This window comes from Hemicordylus capensis, chromosome 1 (genome assembly GCF_027244095.1).
Source record: "Hemicordylus capensis ecotype Gifberg chromosome 1, rHemCap1.1.pri, whole genome shotgun sequence".
Lineage (NCBI taxonomy): Eukaryota > Metazoa > Chordata > Lepidosauria > Squamata > Cordylidae > Hemicordylus > Hemicordylus capensis.
In genome coordinates this window covers 286,716,031-286,737,282 of record NC_069657.1, presented here as the reverse complement: position 1 = coordinate 286,737,282, position 21,252 = coordinate 286,716,031, and the positions used below count along the sequence as shown (strand labels likewise).

Genomic DNA, 21,252 nt, shown 5'->3' with positions numbered 1-21,252 from the left:
GGCATTCAAGGTCAATCAACCAATTCAATCCCTACAATTCAAGGAGTCAAAAAAGGGTGTGGGTTTGCCCAATTACTATTTAATTACTATATCAACTCAGTAGTACAACATCTTGATTTAAAAAAAAGGGTGAGTTCCACCCGCCTAAATTAGCACATAGGCATGTCTCTCTACTTTTGTATGCCAATGATATGATTATTCTTCACAGTCTGTTGTAGGGCTAAGAAGAGCCCTGAAACCCTTTGCACAATTCTCTGAGGATGAAAACCTGCTGATAAGCTATCAAAAAATGAAAATAATGACCTTTGCCAGGAGAGTTAAAGATAATAGTTGGTATATTAATGGCGCAAAATAGACCAGGTACACTGTTAGTTCTAGGAATAACCTCCCATTCATCTGGTCGTAGAGATGCACATTTAGAATGTGAATCCTGAGAGGTGTGTGTGCATGCACACGCACACAGAGTGTGATATATATCACACAGGGAAGAACAAAACTAAAAGGAAAGTGATCAAGTAATCCCTGCTAACTTGGCACAGAGGCTTTGCCAAGTTATATTTTCAATTCGGTATGTTGTGGCATGTTTGGAGAATAAGACTACTTTACTTTACCCCTGATAACTTGACAAAGAGGCACCTTTTAACATGGTGATTCTCTTTATTTAGCAGGGGGAGAGTAACTGACCCTATCCACCCCTAGCACAGTACCTCCAGTGACTGTTGCCGGTGTCTATCTTGTGTTTCTTTTTAGATTGTGAACCCTTTGGGGACAGGGATCCATCTTATTTATTTATTATTTCTCTGAGTAAACCACCCTGAGCCATTTTTGGAAGGGCGGTATAGAAATTGAATAAATAAATAAATAAAGTTGGGTACATGCTCAGATAAAGAGATCATCTCCAACTATTGTTGGCAGATATCCAGAACAAATACGTCAATTGGACAGTGCATCAGTTAATTTGCATAATATGCAACTCATAGTGCCCGGATTTGGAAAGCTTGACTATGGCAACCCTAATTCAGAGTGGGGGGGGGGATTAAGTTCTCAACAGACTTGATGAACTAATATTGTGAACGTGTCATTATAGCCATATGTACTTTACAGAATTAATAAAAGCTGGACAATCCCCATTGCAGTTAGGTCATATTTTATTATTTCTTCATAAAATATGAAAGCAGAAAGCAGAGTACTTCTGGTACCAAACCCTTTCTTCCTAGTAAGTGACAATGTTCACATAGCCAATTCTGATTGGCTATGTTATGTCACCACTATTTCTAGATAGTGGGATTAATTTAAATCACCAAAGAAAAGAGGCTATTTTAAATAAGTGATGTGGATTTTAAAAATCCTATTTATTATTTAGATATTACTTGTTGCTCATAAAAGATATTGTTTTATCATAAAAAGATATTGTTGCTTCATTCTAACAACCAGGTTTTGCATCTCATTGTTCCTCTATTTATATTTGTCACATTTGTAATGAGCCTCTTTTGGACATGGAATTATTATTATTTTTCCCCTCCTACATAAGCCACTTTGTGAACTTTTTGTTGAACAGTGATATATAAATTCTAAACACATGGTCTTCCACATTGAGCAACTATTTGCTTAGTTGCTATACTTAATGGTTGACATCCTGACTAACAAAGCACTTGTGGAAGGATGTCGTGCTGATGCAAAGCTGTTACACTAGCTACTTGTGCAAAGTCTGGAGCTTGAGTTCCAGACTAGTCTTGCACTTGTGCAACAGTACATAAAGTCTCATTGGTTTTAAATAGAATGTTGGAACAGTTACTTGGGTTTTTTAAAGCACAACGTTGCTTGTTACAAATGCTTTGTTAATTAAAATGTCAGTCAACATTTTTCTTCACTTTTACCTTCTATTTTTGCCCTAGTTGACCCCAAAGTGCCAAATACAAATCAAGACATTAGTTTTCCTTCATACCAGAATTGTAAAGAATTATCTATTTCATAACTACAACAAAATCTACATGTCCATTTAATCCAATGAGCATTGTGGCTTTTGTATATAGTTGCTCCTGAAACTATTGGCAAAATTCTGCATAAATTAATTTTGCAAGCTTCAGTTTTGATAGCTTGCTGTTTCCACTTTTATATCCTCTGCTGAGTCCCCTGCTAACTGAGCAAAGAGGCACCTTTTTAAAGAGGTGATTCACTTTATTTAGCAGGGGGAAAGCAACTGGCCCTATCCATCCCCAGCATAGCATTCCTCCAGTGGCTGTTAACTAGTATCTATTTTATGTTTCTTTTCTAGACTGTAAGCCCTTTGGGGAAAGAGAGCCATTTAATTTAATTTAATTTAATTTAATTTAATTTAATTTAATTATCAATCAATCAATCACTTACTATGTAAACTGCTTTGGGAACTTTTGTTAAAATGTGGTATATAAATATCCATCGTATTCACATTTGTCATATCCTCACTGCCCAAGTATCAAGGAGAAAACTGCATTGTGGTCACAGTCTTGATCAGGCCACCAACACTACTATTTTCCCTGGAAGAAAAATTGTTCTCAGTGCAACTTCTCTCCCAGGGTAAAGAGCAACTTCAAGACCTGGCCTTGATCATGCACACATGATCATGCACACATGTATAATCATGTGTACAATCATGTGCACGTCACATATGCCTTTTTTCTTTTAAAGTAATAAACCCAGAAATATGATGATACATATAGCCTTGATTCATGAACATCTAAAAATAGGGGTAAAACCAAAAATTTAAAATCCAGAATTTGTAATATAAGGAACACAAGTGACCCCTACAGGCAAAGAATAATGAAACTGTGGATGTTATTCAGGCCCCATTCAGACGTAGCACCACAGCTCAGTTAAACAATCGTACGTGCTCTGTGCGATCGTGTCTTCTCAGCATACATAATCCGTCCTTGGCAGGAAAAGACATATTAGCAATAGCACTTACATTTATATACCACTTTATAGCCGGAGCTCTCTAAGCGGTTTACAATGATTTAGCATATTGCCCCCAACATTCTGGGTACTCATTTTACCGACCTCGGAAGGATGGAAGGCTGAGTCAACCCTGAGCCCCTGGTCAGGATGGAACTTGTAACCTTCTGGTTACAGGGCGGCAGTTTTACCACTGCGCCACCAGGGGCTCTTATTAACTCTCTATATTAACTATATTAACTCTTTCCTGCCACTACTTATAGCAGTGACTTCTCCAGAATTCCTAAGCTACACAGCCATGCATTTGCACTATTAGTGATACCCCAGAATGGCAAGGGGCGCTTCCAGATGAGAAGGTAATCTTGGGAAACACAGAAGACTCACTGAGAAGGAGGGCGCAGTGGGTGGGTGGGTTCAGTAGAGTTTCTGCCGTGACATAGCTGCACAGCTACTACCAAAATCTAAGGCAGATCCCATATACAGTAGAGGGTGGTTCTGGGCCCTGTTACCTGGCTGGGAAGGTGGTGCCTGGCAAAGCTGGGTGAGCACCACTTTTGGTCAGGAGAATTAATCTGGATTCAACACATCCTAGTTTAAAAGCAGAGGGGCTAAATGGAATTAGTGCAGGCTCCCTGGATTTGAAATGGCTGTCATCAAGACCCTCCTCAGCAGGGATTGTGGTCCAAACCCTAACCCAAACACTGGAAAGGAGTCTATAAACAGCAAGTGGAATCTCCCTAGGGGGAAATCCATATGCAGTATTGCTGCACATAGGTTCCAATATGGATGATTCGACAGAGTCAAGTTAAACATCCAGAAAAATTGTTTGTCATGAGGACCCCTGCATACACTTTTTGGGGGTCCTATTTTAATCTCCCTTGGGAAAGACAAACTGTCTTCCCCAGTTGAGGAGAAAGAGACTTGGAGGGCCCTCCCTCCATTTGGAAGAGAGGCTTGGGCCCTTCTCTTCCCACCTATACTAGTGAAAGGTAGACTTAACTTGGGGATCCTGCCCCTGTCTGTTGGGAACTCCTTTTTGCATATGCACCCATTCATTATTGAAATAACAAGGAGGGAAACAGTTCCTCAGTCCCTGCAAGGCAAAGCAAGACAAGGCGAGACAAGGCGAGGGTTCTGCTAAATTACCTTTCTAGGGTGATGAGGTTGCAAGAAGATCTTGGGAGCATAAGTGAAGCACACCCATCCTTTGGGTGGGGCAGCTGGGGCAGTCACCCTCAACCCCACACTTTCCCTGGCCCTGAACACATACTGTCCTGCACACTCTAACCATCACCACCCCGGCAACCTAGCAGTGGCAGTGCATCTGCTGCTTGGAGGAGGTGAGTTGCCACCCTCTCCCCAACTCCCCCCACCTGCGGCTATGCACACTTTCTCCCTTGACCCTTTCTTCCAAGCGACATGCCACGAGGCATGTGCGATCCAGGGCCCAGGACTTGGAGGCACTCTGAGAACTCTCTCCTACCAGAGGAAGGATGAGGTGTGTGTGCCCAGACCCAGGGGGAGGGGCACCTGGAGTGCTCCTGACCCTTGTGCTGGTCCTGGGGAGGGGGCTCATCTGCAGCTGCACAGACTAATCCCCTCTCTTCCAAGTGGCTTTCCCACCACACCTGCAGCTGCATGCTTTCTCCCTACAGCTGGGAGGAGACATACATGTGGCAGGCCCCACATGGGTTAGTGGTATGCAGAACTGGCTCAAATCAAACCATATTTGACTTGAACCAGCCCAGTTCAACTGATTTGAGCTTGAACTGGACCTGCCTCCCCCAAAAGGGGGGCAGTCCAATTTCAAACTAAACCGGGCCTGGTTCAAATTGAACAGTTCAGCCCAGTCCAAGGGACTATGCTTGTAAAAGTGAATCCAGTGAAGTCTCCCCTTTACAAGCAAACAGGATTCCTAACTCTAAAGGGGTTCAGAGGATGGGTAAGGGTGGGTGAGAGGGCACCTTACCAGCTGTGGCATAGCAGTGGCAGTCCCTCTATGGCCTTCCAGTGCTCCCCCACCCGCCCAGCAGCATGGGCTGGTGGTGGTCTGGTTCCAGCCTCTGCACATGTGTGGAGGTTACACAAATGAACCTCTGGTTTGCAGACAGACAGTTTGGTTTGAATTTGACTTGAATTAGAACCAAACCACCAAGAACATTTCCATGCACACCCCTAATGCAAGTCACATGTGCACACTTCCCCACAACCACCTCCCATGAGACCCTGTACATACTAATTCACTCCCAGCCCTGCACCCCCCCAGGGACAGTTCCAGGGCCGGATTAAGGCATGTTGAGGCCTTAAGTTTCATAACATTACAAAATGGGTTGGAAGTCATATCATGGTGCAACACTCCCCGCTGCCCTTGTTACACCGCTCATGGTTATAGCAGTGTTCACCTGAGGAGGTGAACGCTGCCTGTAACCATACTGGTGGCTGTTTGTCTAGACCAAGCCCTGGTCTAATAAAATTTTGATATAATTTACAGTTATTTATGCAGGGGAGAGAAGATGGCGGTGATCCCTCTCACAGTGCTCTCAGCTGGCTTTTATTTTTATTTTGCTAGTTTATCGCAAGTAGGACTGCTAGATTTTAGAAATCTTAAGTATTTTAAACTCGGTCTCTGGTCTCTGGATGTTCTAATAATAATTAGCAAATTGGTAGATATAAAGAGTTTATCTGCTAAGGAGGATGGCCTCGAAGAAAAGCTGTGTACATCACCGCAAGCCCCTGAAGCTTCAGGGAACAAAGCTGGTAAGCAGTTATATCTGGATGAATTTTTTAAGGGGCAAAGACCTTGAGAGAATAACGGTTGCATTCCCTATTAGTAATAGATTTGTGGCATCGGAACAACAGCCGGCTATCTCTAGTAAAGAATGGAAATTGCCAGCATTGTCATTAGAGCAGGGTTTCTTAACCTTGGGCCCCCACATGATGTTGGACTACAACTCCCATCATCCTCAGCCACAAAGGCCATGTCTGGGGATGATGGGAGTTGTAGTCCAACAACATCTGGCGGCCCAAGTTTAAGAAACCCTGCATTAGAGACTTCCTCCTCAACATTAGAAGCTCCTCCTGAGCTGTCCAGGACCCAAGAGAAGACACTGGATTCAGGTATCTTAGAAATCATTTTCAAACAAAGCCTGTTAATCTCAGAAACTCTCTTAAATCTCTGTGAAAAAAATCCATGAGCTAAATCGTAAGATGGAGGGTCTGGGAACAGCAATGAGGGAGATAGCTGAGACATTAAAGAAACAAAGGTAGAATAACAAGCCGTCTAATGAAAGCAAAGACTGGGAGGAAGGAAGGGGTAAAGCCAAACAAGTGAACTTAAGGAGAAACACTTTGCCAATTTGAGCCCCGATAAATTTAAAAACTCTCACGTCCTATTAAGAAACCAAATAATTTTGTTTATTGAAGATTACAGTATTAACCGCCACAAATGAGGAAGTTTAAGAATGGTCTGTCAGTCTTTAAGCCAATTACTGGGTTTTAAACTGACACAGTTGGACATTAAAACACTTTTTTGGTTACCAGATTTTGGCTGTCACGAAAGACTTGTAATTACATTTTATAAGACTGAAATACGAGAGAAACTCTTCTATATTTCTAAACATCTGAATTACTATCATATTTTTGTTACAAGAGTCTTTCAGGACTCCTATAGTCACACACACCCAGTGTAAATTAAGAGGCAAGAAACTTATTAATAATCACACAGCTGTGAAAGGTGGCCTTGGAGAGATAAAGAAAATTTCAACAATGGCTGGGAAGTCGTCCAATGTCAATGAAAAGTGCCAGATGCCTGTGGCCGGATGGAGGAAGTCTGAGACTGTGGATTGCACACGTCAAAGTGAAACTGAAATACTCTCTGTTAGAAACTCTGGAAATTTTAAGGAGCTGATAAGGACCTTTAGAGAATGCCATAGCTTTTGGAATGCGGTGCAATAATTAGCTAACCAGATCCCAATAATGGTCAAACAGAGTGGAAGTGAATTGAAAAAGTGGGCAGATAAAATCTCTCTGACTCAGAATGCCCTAACTATGAGCACTCAACCAGCGCCTGATTCAGCCCAGAAGATAAGCGAGGAAATTGTGACAGTAGTATTAAATAATAATCTCAGTCTAAAAAAACATTTAACCAAAAGTCCTATGGAAACAAGGAGCTGCTTATTTGATTCAGAGACCTCCCCACAAAATATGGAATCAGGAGTGATGATCAGAGTGGCCAGTCCACCAGGTGAAGTTGGCCCCTCCAAAGAACCATCTTCAAATACCCTTGGGGCCGAACTGATAGGAGGGAACTGCCATCACACACATCTGACTCCATCTAGTAGTGTAGCTGAATGCATCACACCCAACCATGCAGATGTGGTGGAACAGACACAGGCAACCCCCATTGAGAGTGAGGCATTAAAGGATATTCTGCCTAAAGACTGGTCGCCAGAGATACCCATGCAAGCCTATTGGATATTACAAAGGGACAGCATAGTGCTCAGCATGACTATGAAATAGAAATCCATGCGTTATATCTGCAGTCAGGTTTGGATCCTATACAGGAGGCAGATTTGACTAAGTCTTTGGCTCAGGAAATAGAGGAAGCATGTGAACAGGATGTGAACACTGAACAGTCATCTATTGCATGGTAAGTCAGAGACCTTGCAGGATTTCCACAAGCAACCTATTCATTCCTTGTCTCTGATCATAAGCCCTGGAAACCCACCCTCATTACAACAAGCCTCTGACCCTTGTTAGAGCTGAACCAACATCCAGCACCCTTAATATCCCCAACTGACCTGCATGTGAATTCAATAGGTGTCCCCAGTGGCTCTCCCATCGAGGTTTTGGCAGGGGGAGACACCAGCTAATACCCAGAATTGACAATTAATTCTGAACCACAATTTGTCCTTGCTCTCATGGAATATAAAGGAGTGGGAATCAAAAAGTTCAAGTTCAACCTTTTTAAAGTTTTTAGCACAATTTGATATTATTATTATGCATGAAACTTGAATGTTAGAAGATTTTTATAGACCAAAATATCATCCTTGTTTAAATTATGCATGTCCAAGCCAGAAACGTGGCAGACCAATGAGGGGTCTAGGCCTTTTTATTTCCTTGGATCTAGAAGCTGAGATTACTAAATTACCTTTTTTTGGTAGAGTGGGTCATTGCAGTGCTTTTGGAATTTGAAAGCTTTACTATGTTGTGCATTAATTTATATCTACCCCCACTACATCTTCATGCTCAGGTTAGACATCTTTGGAAGCAAGTGGAAGGATGTGAAAAGACAGTATAAATCACTGCTGGGCAAGAAAAAATGACAAACTTTGGAGCAATCCTGGCAACAGCTGATAGAAGCGGCCAGACTTAAAAATTCTTCTTTATTCTGTGAATTATTTTGGGTTGCTCTGGTCGGGACTCAATGTCCCTGACTTGCTGCATTCCAGCTAAGGTATGGAAGGCACATTTTAACACACTTTTTGGTACTGCCTGTCATCCCACCCCTGAATCAGAGCTCTCACTTTGATACTTTCTTTGGTACTTTCTACTCAGAATTAGCCCCCAGTATCAATTGCAGAGGCCAAACAACCTATTGATCAACTCAAGAGTGGTAAAGTCCCTGGAATTGATTTTATCCCAGCTGAGATGATCAAGGCAAATCCTGAGTGGTGGGCACAAGTGTTGGCAGCCTTATTTACCCATATAAACAACTTGGCCCACATACCAGAAGACTGGGGTCTGGCAATTGTGGTACCTATCTTCAAAAAGGATAACAGAAATGTTCCATCTGATTACAAACCCGTAAGCTGAATTAATATTATTAGTGAAATGTATGCTATGCTATTAAATCAGAAACTCATGGACTGGTTGGAGCAGGAGCAATTCCTGGAAGATGAGCAGGTAGGTTTCAGACCAGTGCATTCTACGATTGACCACTGTCTGGTCGTACAACATTTAGTTGAGAAATACACAAGATCTTCCAAAGCTACCTTATTTGCTGCATTTGTAGACTTTAAAGCAGTGTTTGATTCAATTTCTAGAGTATGCCAATAGTCCAGGCTCTGTAGCACCTCAATTTATAAGAGGCTCTTGCTGCTCATGATAAACTGTATGACAACATGAGTCTTAGAGTGAGATGCAACCTGCAGGGCCAGTTATTGACTAATAAGGACATTTTTGGGGGTCAAACAAGGGTGCATTCTGGCCCCTTCATTGTTTAATATCTATGTTAACTCTTTAATCAAGTGCCTGAAGGGTCTCTCTCTCTCTGTGTGTGTGTGTGTGTGTGTGTGTGTATGCCCCAAAGTTGGCAGATGGCTTCCTGTTCTTTTATATGCAGATGATGCTGTTATTTCATCCCAGTCACAAGTGGGGATGAGATGAGCTCTTAAGGCCTTAGCTCTCTAATGCAAGGAAGAGCAATTGGACATTAATTATCAGAAAATGAAGACCTTGGCCTTCTACAATAGGAGAAAAAAATATAAATGGAAGGTTGAAAATCATGACATAGAGCAGGTTAAATGTTTTAATTATTTGGGGGTTGTATTTCAGGATTCTGGGAGGAAGACCACCCAATGCTAATTATTCCCTCCTGGAGCAGATCCAAGCCAGTTCTTAACATTATTTCTGACCCCCAAATGTATTTTTAATATTACTCTGAGACTGGAAGCAGGAGTTATCTCAATAGAGGCCAGAGCTTGGTATCTAATGCTAATAAACTGGGTAAGAATCAACTTAATGCCCTCTGGTCTTCTCTTGTTATTATTGGATAGGCACTGCTTGAGTTGGTGGGAGAATTGTGTTAGGAAACTCTGTACCTATGGTCTTTCACCTGAGGCAATCCTCTCTGTGGGATTGGTCAGGACCAAAGAATGCATTAAAGGAAGGATCTGGGATATTGAGTTTCAGAATGACCTGACAAAGACATCTATGTCATTCCACCTGCTCAGTGGTGGGAAGAGAACTCACTCAGCAGATTATCTATAAAGATTCTCGCCTTTCTTAAACATAGATGGGCTTTCTCGAGGGCCTGTATGAATGCCCTCCCCTCAGAACTACTGGTTGGCAGATATAACAGAATTCCAAATGAGCAGAGATATTGCCCCTGTAACTCTGAGGAGATCAAGTCAGTTGCACATGTACTCCTGCAGTGTGTCCTTTATATAGGTCTTAAAAGTAGAGGTAAAGTGTGCCATCAAGTCAATTTCAACTCCTGGCGCCCACAGAGCCCTGTGGTTTTCTTTGGTAGAATGCAGGAGGGGTTTACCATTGCCTCCTCCCTTACAGTATGAGATTATGCCTTTCAGCATCTTCCTCAATATAGTACCAGCAGTGATTTGAACCGACAACCTTCTGCTTGTTAGCCAAGTATTTCCTCGCTGCAGATCTTAGGCGAAGGTTAATTGACCCTGTTTTATATATCCTGCCAGAATGATTGTACAACTTCTACGTAAAATATGTGTTAACAGATGTGAATCCTATCACACACACAGTTGCGAAATTTTGTTGTTCTGCAATACAAGTTCAACATGCTCTGCTTACTAATGGTTAGATCCAGTGTACAGATATGTTATCAATATGGCTATGTTTAAATTTTACATTTATTTTAAATGTTTTGATATTGGTCAAAGACCATAATAAAGACTGGCAGTTATTTCTGCACACTCAATATGATAAATAATTGTGTACGCTTATAAGCATATTTTTGTCTTATCAGAATGATGTCTGTTTTAGAGGGTTTTTTCCTTTCTCCTTTATTTTTCAATCAGTTATGTAAAATGAAATCTAGTCATTTTTTTGGTATTCAGAAGCCCCTCATAATGTGAGGCCCTAAGCTGTAGCTTGCTTAGCTTGTGCCTAAATCCAGTGCTGGACAGCCCTGAGAACAATGGCTTTGGACTGTTGAGGATGACTCCAGAAGTTTGGATGCCCAATTCAAAAGTGGAATCATTTTATTTAGGGGAAAGTTTCCTTGGCAGCAACAGATTGTACTGCATCATTCTGGGTGATCTAATAAAAAAAGGAGCAGGCTATAAAGTAGGGAAAGGTATGACAAATATTCCCATTTATTATGGGTACCAGACAAAGCAGTAGTTTGTACCTGTGCACATGCACTTTAAATATACATGTCACATTCAACCATGCTAGACAGCTCGTGTACTGGTGTCCAGTCAGACCACACATGCAATTCCTTCAACATAATCGGTTCAGAAACAGCTGCCCCAGATCAGGTTCTAAATCTGTGAAAGGGTTTCTTGCACACCTACTTCTTTCTCTTCTTTCGTTGGAAGCTTTCGTTGAATACACATCGCAAGGCACTTCACTAAGGGCTGCATTGGCGGGTACCCAAGAGTCCAGGCATTGATCACTTGAAGCACTAACAACCCCTCCCCAAAAAAGCCCAACCCCCTTCCTGTCAGAAGCAAGACCAGTTTTACCCTTAAAACCTATAGCAACCCAGGACCACAACCACAGGACACCTGAGTTTCTAGCCTTCCCCCCGCCACATGCCAGCACACACACTACACTGTGAATTTATCAGTGTCATTAACAGAAACAGACATCACACATGTAAAGGAAGTTTGTCTTTCTCTAATTAACTGAAGAAAAACAAGGGGGCCACAGGTGGGATTAATGTGAAAGTGTTCCTGCATTAGTTTCAATGGATATGCTTCAAAAGGTGCAACATCTTTTGCACTTTAAAAGTGGAGTATTCATTCATCACCCCACAGCTGTCTTTCATGCTGTTGAGGAGGGTGGCAGGGAGATGATCCCAAGTCTATCTGCAGAAAACTCATCTTACTGCCTGCACTTCTCTGTTCTTGATCTGACTCCTCTGTGCTGGCACAGGGGCAGCTGCTGTGTGTGTACAGAAATCTGTTTATGTATGTTTGTATGTAGGGTTTAACATCTCCTTAACATAAACACTGAAATGATGTTTTAGAATGCTCTTCTGCTGTCTCCAACTTTTCCTCCCAGCCTTTTCTTGCTCAGAAACACATCAGGTCCAAAGCAAGCAGGGGAAAGCAGCCAATATGCTGCACAGATTATTCCAATTGCACAGATTATTTTGATGGTCCATGTGCAAGGATGGCATGCAAATTTGTGAAGCGTTCTAAAAATCTTTTGCTGGGAGGAGAGTTAGTCTTGTGGTAGCAAGCATGAATTGTCCCCTTTGCTAAGCAGAGTCTGCCCTGGTTTGCATTTGAATGGGAGACTACATGTGAGCACTATAAGATATTCCCTTTAGGGGATGGGCCTGCTCTGGGAAGAGTATCTACATACTTGCATGCAGAAGGTTCCACGTTCCCTCCTTGGCATCTCCAAGATAGGGCTGAGAGAGACTCTGCCTGCAACCTTGAAGAAGCCGCTGCCAGTCTGTGTACACAATACTGAGCTAGATGGACCTATGGTTTGACTCAGTATAAGGCAGCTTCCTATGTTCCCTTTAAATGCAGGAACTCTAGGGATGCAGTGTCTCTGTTGCCAAGCAGCAGCAAGAGGAGTGAAGTGATGGCAGAAGCAGAGCATTCACTCTGAGCCATGGAGAGACACGGCCACCCTAGAATGGATGCATTTCTGAGTTGCTCTGAGATTACCTCTTTATGGAAGTGGGAGGAGCTTCCTCACACAACCCAAGATACAGCAGCCTCAGAATTTGGACAACACAATGGTGCCTCACAAACTCCAATTTCTGCAGTAAAACTCACTACAAACTACAAACTCACTACAAACGCACTACAAATTCCAGTTTGGAGGCAAAAAGTGGAGCCACGGTTGGGTGACAGAATTGCAGCTTCATGTATTCAGACAATTAGAAACTCCTACCTCCGCTAGGTTTACCAGAAGTTTGCCATGGTGTTTGAATTGGGTCATAGATGTGGCTTTGAAAAGCTATTGAACCCAAGACTTGATTTTGGTGTGGATAAAATAATCAATACCTTTTGGATATAAAACTAAGAGGTATCAGATAGATGATTTCTGAATCCATACAAAGTGACTTATCTAAAATAATAAGTTCATATTCACTGGTAAGAATGCTACTGTTACAAATTCATATGCGTGACAGGACTGCCTTGGCCGGCCTGATGGATCATCTCCAATTAGGAATTGACAGAGGGAATGTGACTCTGTTGGTCCTTTTTGATCTCTCAGCATCTTTTGATTCTATCAACCATAATATCGTTTGGACCATGTGAGAGGATTGTGAGTGGGAGACACTGATTTCCAGTGTTTCCACTCCTACCTCTCAGGGAGATTCCAGATGGTGTAGCTTAACTATTGTTCTTTAAAATGTGAACTTTTATATGGCACCTCCCATGGTTCCATATTGTTTCCAATGCTCTTTAACATACATGAAACTGTTGGGAGAGATCATTCAGAGATTTGACACAAGGTATTATCAGTATGCCAATGACACACAAATCCATTTCTCTATGTCAACATCATCAGAAGGCATAACCTCCCTAAATGCCTGCCTGGAAGCGGTGTTGGGCTGGATGAGGGATAACAAACTGCACACAGATAAGATGGAGGTACTTATTGTTCAAAGTCAGAACTTGGGAGACTATTTTGATCTGCTGGTTCTGGATGGGGTCACACTTCCCCAGAAGGAACAGTTGCACAATCTGGGGGTGCTTCTGGATCCAAATCTCTCCCTGGTGTCCCAGATTGAAGCAGTGGCCAGAAGTGCTTTCTAGCAGTTTCAGCTGATACTCCAGGCCTTCTCTGTGGCTGCCCCAGGGCTTTGGAATGCACTCCCTGTCAAAATAAGAGTTTCCCCATCTCTGATATTTTAAACTGTTTGTTTTATTTTATGAAATTGTTTCAATTGTTTTTTTATTCAGTTTTTATATAGTATTTTGGAGTAGTACACTGCCAAGTTACATATATCAGGCAGTATATAAATACGATAGATATGATACGATAGACATGATAGATACAATAGATATGAAAAATAGATAGAGGGGAAGGCTTTTGCTTCTCTTCATAAATACAGTTCTTGTTGGCAAGTAAGGGCAGCTACATTCAGTCAAAGAATGAATCTGAAACAACCCAGTAAGAGGCCCTTCTATCTTCTATACTTTTTATGTTCAGTAAATATGCAGTCAGCACTCCATAAAATTATTTCAGTGGAATTTGGGTAGATGGATTGTGTTCATTACAGAAATGTAGAATGTTTCACTGCCTTTCTAACTCCTCGTTGCTTATCACTAAAACACCACTTTAACAAACTGAATAAATAAATAAATAAATAAATACACATACCTAAAATTGCTTTCCTCAGCCTCACCCTGCCTTTGAATGCAGTCTCATCTGAGACCACTTCAGCTGCCCTGGTTTCTTTGGCTCCAACTATCAGCGACTCCTATAGAAGAAAGTAACAGAGCCTGGTGAGAGCTCTTTCCCTGTGGGCTGTTTCAGACACAACACGGATTCTCCAGTGGCGGCTGGTGGGCCTTAGGGCTAGGGGGTGTGGAGGCAAGCCCACTCACAGTGGCACACCTAAGTAATTTTGGAGCCTGGACCTGAAGGGCTTCGGAGCCCGCCCCCCCCCCCCGCCCCCCACTTGAGGTCTTGGGTGTGTCAGGGGCAAGTTAAATAACTTTTTTTCAACCGCTGCCATGTGGGGGAGATGGTAACAGAGACGGGATCAGCCGGCAGGGTGCAGACACTTGAAGGGAGACTGAGGCGTGGGAGGCAGAGGCAGTGGCAAGAGCTCCTTCCCTGAGGTCGCCCGCTACCCAAATGACAGGTTGGGCCTTTGTCATTTGGGTGTCAGGCAGGCTCAGGGAAGGAGCTCTTCATGCGGCCTTCCCTGCCTCAGTCTCCCCTCAAGTGCCCGCATCAAGGCTGCCCCTGTCTCTGCTACCATCCCACCGTGCAGCCGCAGTAGAAAAAAATGTTTTTAAAAAGGCTTTAACTTGCTTGGTGGTGCAGCAGGGTGGGCAAGGGGCAGCGGTGGGTCTCTGGGGAGGCCACCCAGAACTTTTGGAGCCCCCCCCGAGACAGGCGGTCATGGACCTGATCCCCAAGGTCTGTGGCAAAGTGCGCCTCTGCACACTCACCAAGTCAGAAACTCCCCCACCCTTCTACTGTGCTTTCCTCCATTCCTGCTGACATAGAGGAAACCTGGGAGAGAGGGAGGAAAAGGGGCATTAAGAATAAATCAGAAACTGGAGGATCAAAAAGCAGGGCAAAAGGAAGAAACCAGAAAGTGGCGAGGAAGCAGAAACCAGAAAATGGGTAGAAATTGGGGCAAAAAGGCAGAAGGAGTGAGAAAGCAGGGGCCAAAAGGCAAGGGGGGGGGAGAGAAGGAATTCTCTTGGGTAAAAATACACTTCCTGGTGGCTCCAGGGGCTGTATTTTCTACCTATTTTTGTATTTTTTTTTCTATTTTTGTGCTCGCCTGTTGCTTGCTTGCCTGCCCGCGCCCACCAACTTTTCCAGTTGTGCTACCAACCAGACTTTCCCATGATAGGCCTGGAGTGGACCTTTATTTTATTGATCCAATATGATTTCAGCTATGTAAAAATTCCCTACATTTTAAAAGATACAGCCCATGATAGTAGTAAATAATCAGCTCACTGAAGCCTTTTTAAAATGCATATAATGTTGCAAATACATATTTTGGATAGAACAGTCCATTTCTCTGTGCAAATGAAAGTTACTGTGCCCTGCCTCTTGGAATCATGACATAACTCTTCCTCTTCAACCTCACTATTAAACGCTCTCTCTCATTAGGAAGACTGATGCCTACTGAAAAGCTTTGAAGAATGCTCTTAGTGTTAGCAGCAGAATCATCAGTCCTGATTCTGTCGCAGTACCTTTTCTGCAACCTGCTGTATTCGAGGGCAGTTCAAAAGAAAAACTGAAAGCTACATATTGTGGAATCCTGTCACAAAAGCATAGCTCAGTGTCACCAAGTGATAGTGCTCTGTAGAGGAAAAGAAAAGCAACTAAAGAGAATTTGCAGAGGTCTATATGAAGAAATGAACAGCCACAGGAAAAACCTGAAGACTATTAAGCCAAGGGTTCTCAAGCTTGGGTCCCCAGCAGTGTTCCCTCTAAGGCATGTGCACACACAAGTTTTTGATGTCCACACAAGTGTGCACACACACAAGTTTTTTGATGTCTACTCAGTTAATTTTAGATCCCACGCAGACTGAATCAGGAAGATCCCATTTTGAATATATGTGTGCATACACTGCCTTGATACTGCCACCCAGAACAAAACTCATTCTGCACATAGATGAATTTGGGTGGGGGGGGGGGAGGCCACTGGTCCCCATATGTTGCTGAACTCAGATGTTGTCCCCAGACCATTGGGACTGGGAATGATGGGAGCAGTAGTCCAATAACCGCACAGTATGAAATGATGCTCCCACCCACCCCAGTCTTACTATATCAATCAGTAACAGAATGTGAGACCACTGTATGGAAGAAGTATGCTCTAGTCATCTGTACTGAGACACAGAGACTGTGCACATGAGCAGCCAAACCCAGGCTTGGGCAGCCCTGCCTGGGTTTGGCTTGTGTGTAGCGCCAGGATTGTGGACAATCCCGGCACCGGCTGCCCCGCAAGCCTGGGAATTTACCTCAGGCTTTAAGCTGGGTTAAAGTGTGTGAATGCACCCTTTACCCCAGGTTCAGGGTTGTGAGTATGCTTGGGCTGTGTCAGGTACTTAGAGTTCCCAACCCCTGGAGAAATCGCCTAATGCGCCATGCTCATTGTGTGGTGCGTTGTGGAATTCCTGGAGGCTGGGAAAATGAGTCCCGGCCTCCAGAGATCTGCGCAGCATGGAGCAGCGCGGATTGTGTGGGCATGCGCGGGCACACCAAAGAGAACATCATCAATTGTCTGAGTGGAAGGTAGATCCATTCCTGCCTCCCCCTCCCCACCCCATTATGGTAGTGAGAACAACCTTACCAAATCACAAAATGTCTTTTCCTTAAAATGAAAAAGTCCTGCCTTTGTCATTGTCCTGCTTCAGACATCACACAGAGCCATGGTTTAATCACTGTTCCACATAATGTTCATGAGTCCCTGGCTCACATACCTCCCCTTCTCATTATGTGCAAGTGGAGGAAGTCCTAGTTTGGGGAGCAGGGAGAGGCATTTGCTATGACATCTAATCCCAGCAAATCGCAGCTTGTTGTAAGCTGGGGTTCCCAACCTGCAGTACTCCAGATGTTGCTAAACCATCATCCCCAGCTACAATTTATTGTGTGTGGGACTGATGTGAGTTGTAGTTGCAACATCTGGAGTACCGCAGTTTGATATTTTAGTATATACAAATATTTCCAAAGATGGTGACATTGAAAATCCTAAATAAATTAATATGAAACTTTGGCTGAGGTGGGAATTTCTGAAAGGAAATTCAGTGGCTGGAATATAAAAAGCTCTTTGAGGCATGCCCTAGGACTCTCGAGCATTCTGTGGAAACCGGAAGCATCATCACCACAAAAATCATAGGACTGCTGGTTTCATCTGAACAAATTCAAAAGCAACATCAGGTAAAACTTTATTAAGAAAAACAACAAGAAGAAGACAATTGTTATGGGTAGCAAGATTTTAATACTCTAGAACTCTTCATCAGACTAGATTACAGTATATAGCAAAACAAGGGGAGAGGAAAGCTGGTCATGGAGTCAAAAAACTCTGCAATTTATAGGAATCTTCAGACGGAATGTAGGAGTTTCACAGATTAAAACTTACACTATCATCTTTTTAAATATATATATATATGGTTCCTAAATATGGGAGAACAAACAATATTGTTTCTTTGTCCCTATTAATCCTGAAATTAGTGGCTATCAACAAGTGATGCTAATCAGGTTTAGAGTGCCTTATGCCTGCCCCCTCCACTCTGGCTTTTCTTATAAACTGCAGACTTTTTGACTCTTCCACCAAGCCCTGCTTCCCTCCACATCCATTTTTGACTGCACCATGCAGCATTCACACCCCTTCACCATTTAGGTTTACGAACTGGCCCAGTGAGAAGCCACATTCAACAGTTAAATGCCAGTGGGACTGCTAACAAGTAGGCCGATTTCAAGAGCTAGTTCCTAATGCCCTAATTTCAGTGCTGGGCCCGACATTGCTCTAAACCTGATGCTATTTGCAGGGTACAGGACAGTGCAGACAGGGGCGTAGCAAGGTTGGCGTGGGCCTAGAGACAAGATTTTAAAATGGCCCCCCCTCACTGAAACTCAGCTCATGAAGTAAAAAAAGCATACACACACACACACACACACCCCTATGTGCCACAATAGAACATCATCTGAAATTATTATTTTTTTAAGGTTTTGTAAACTGTGGACGATGCAAGTCATTTCATGGTACTAGAGAAAGACCTGCTGTTCCGGTAGTTCCAGGTCTTAACACTCACATCGATTTTGGAGGATGAATACAACTGAAGGAAGCCCGGGCAGGTGTGCGACTGGGGGAGTCAGTCATGTGATTTGCCTCTGGGGGGGCCCACAAGGCAGTGGGCCCCCAGACAACTGTCTCCCCTTGCCCCATTATAGTTACACCCTTGAGTGCAGAACAAGAACAGAACACAGACTCAGCTCCAGCTGAATAAAGGCAGCAGTATTTGACAGTCTGTATACAGCAGACTATCCTCTCTCAGCACTTCCTGTGCAAAAGATTTTTTTAAAACTACACACAGAAAATCTCTCAAAACTAACCAACTTTTCCCCTTGATGTTCTGAGAAAACATGGGTCATAAATATGGAGCATTAATAATTTGAATAACTGTTTTAACAGATATGCTGCAGTACGAAGCATGGGCTTACCAGTCTGCAGTGTGATCTCTGCAAATGTATTTATTTAACATATTTTTTTACTGCCAAAAACTTACGTCTCTGGGCGGTTTACAACAAAATAAAAAGAGAGAGTAAAACATTACTTAAAACAAAAACAAAAAGTTTAAAACATTACAACAATTTAAATTTTTTTAAAACAATATTTTAAAACAGCATTAAAACCATTAAAACAATATTAGTTAAAAGCCTAGGTGAACAGATCTGTCTTTAAAGACTTTTAAAAAGCTGTCAGAGATGGGGACAGAGATGGCACGATGGTGGAGAACTTAAATGCTGTTTTAAGTGCTTAATATTTCTCTCATCTTCTGTCAATTTGAGGCACCTATGCATTATGATAAATATTCAAGATGTTCATTCCTTGTTTCTCATCCTATTTCTATCAAGCAATTTATACTAAAGTGGGATTTGGCAAATAACTCCCAATAGCCCAAATAGGACACTGGGCTCACTAGAAGCCAGCACAGGTGTCTTCTGTTTCATCTCAGATATTTCAGGCAGCAGACAAAAAGGGAAGCAAAATTAAGAAAGAGCAAGACGAAATAAGATCAGGAACTACAGCAGTTAACTTCCCTAAGCTGCCTCCAGATGGCTCTTTGCAATCCAGCCACCAAGCAAATCTCCATTCTAAAGAGTTACGTCTAGTGTCCCTGGACACTGAAACATGTATTCCATCCTTCTCAGGTATTATAATACAAATTTGCTTTTTTAATATACAAAAACATTTTTTAAAAACCTGCTAACTGTGCAAAGAGGCACCATTTAAATTTGTGATTCTCTTGATTCTCTTCTATTTAGCAGGGGTAAAGCAACTGCCCTAACCAACCTTAGCACAACATTCCTCCAGGGGCTAGTTTACCTTATGTTTGTTTTTAGATTTTGAGCCCCTATGAGAAAGGCAACCATCTTATTTATTCTTTTTTGCCCTCTATCTAAACTGCTTTGAGAACCTTTGTAACATAACATTAAAACAAAGTTAAAAACAACCAGCAATAAAACATTTATTTATTATGGAGACAGCGTGGTGTAGTGGCTAGAGTGCCAGACTAGGACCGGGGAGACCCGAGTTCAAATCCCCATTCAGCCATGAAACTAGCTGGGTGACTCTGGGCCAGTCGCTTCTCTCTCAGCCTAACCTACTTCACAGGGTTGTTGTGAGGAGAAACCAAAGTATGTAGTACACCGCTCTGGGCTCCTTGGAGGAAGAGCAGGATATAAAATGTAAATAAATAAATAAATAAATTTTAAAAATTTAAAACAGTTCACAATTTAACGAAAAGCCTGAAAAAACAGGTGCATTTTAAGTAATGTTTTAAAGGCAGGCAGAGATGGGGAAGCTCTTATTCTGACAGGGAGCATTCATTCCACAGTCCTGGAAGACTACAGATAAGTCCAGATTTCGAGTCACCACCAACTGAGCCAATGGCAACTACAATCAAACCTCTCCTAATGATCTCAATAGATAGCAGGACTCATGACAAACATTATTGTATTTTTTTTAAAAAAAAATTATATACTGCCTGACCCCAAAGGCTCCAGGTGGTTCACAAAAAACAAACAAAAAAAGCAGCTATAACAAGTTGTTCTAGTAAGAACTAATCAGTCTCTACATCTGGACTAAATTTGATGCAAACTGAAGTCCACAAGTTAGATCTATTGCGCCTCAAATGTTCATTTGTCCACCATCTTGGATCAGGCTGGATGTCATTATTACAAACTGCACCACTGAAGTGTCCCTGTGTGTCACTCACTACAGGTGTAGCAAATTTGATTCAAATCAGTTAGACAGTCCTCAAGTAACTGCACTTGTGCCTCAAAAGTTTACATGCCTGCCATCTTGAATTGGGGTGGATGACATCAACACAAATTACACCATTACGGTGTCCCTATGTGTCCCTACAGCTGCAGCAAATTTGGTTCAAATTAGTTAAGCAGTTCACAAGATAGCCCACTTGTACCTCACAAGTTTATGTGTCTGCCATCTTGAATTGGTGTGGATGACATCATCACAAGCTACGCCGTTGAGGTGTCCCTGTGTGTCACTCACTGTAACTGCACCCAATTTGGTTCAAATGGGATAGGCAGTCCACAGATTAGCCCACTTGCAACGTTCATGTGGCTGCCATTTTGAAATGTTGTGGATGACATCATCACACACCACGCCATTTGAGCATCCCTAAGTGTCCCTACAGCTGTAGCAAATTTGCTTCAAATCGGTTTGGCTGTTCACAAGTTAGTCCACTTGCGCCTCAAAAGTTTACATGTCCGCCATCTTGGATCAGGGTGCATGTCTTCATCACAAACTATGCCATTTTTGGTGTCCCTATGTGTCCCTATGTGTCCATACAACTATACTAAATTTGGTTCATAATGGTCCAGGCACTGTGAAGTTGATGGCGGGGAACACATGGATGGACACATGGACACACACACAGAATGCCGGGTGATCTCATAAGCCTACTGGAAAGTAGGCTAAAAACAAAAATTGGA

At 42.6% G+C, this 21,252-nt stretch overlaps 1 protein-coding gene across 25 annotated transcripts in view; it reads right to left on the bottom strand.

The window, feature by feature from the left end:
• MYT1L (myelin transcription factor 1 like) overlaps window positions 1–21,252 on the bottom strand; it is a 571,739-nt gene that overhangs the window by 438,083 nt on the left and 112,404 nt on the right. For 4 of the 25 annotated variants that reach the window (XM_053286005.1, XM_053286003.1, XM_053286004.1 and 1 more), the window contains exon 2: window positions 14,203–14,302. The exons of the other annotated variants lie outside the window; for them this stretch is intronic. The gene's annotated coding sequence lies outside the window, so the exon portion shown is untranslated. The remainder of the gene's footprint in view (window positions 1–14,202; window positions 14,303–21,252) is intronic. 25 annotated transcript variants of the gene reach the window in all.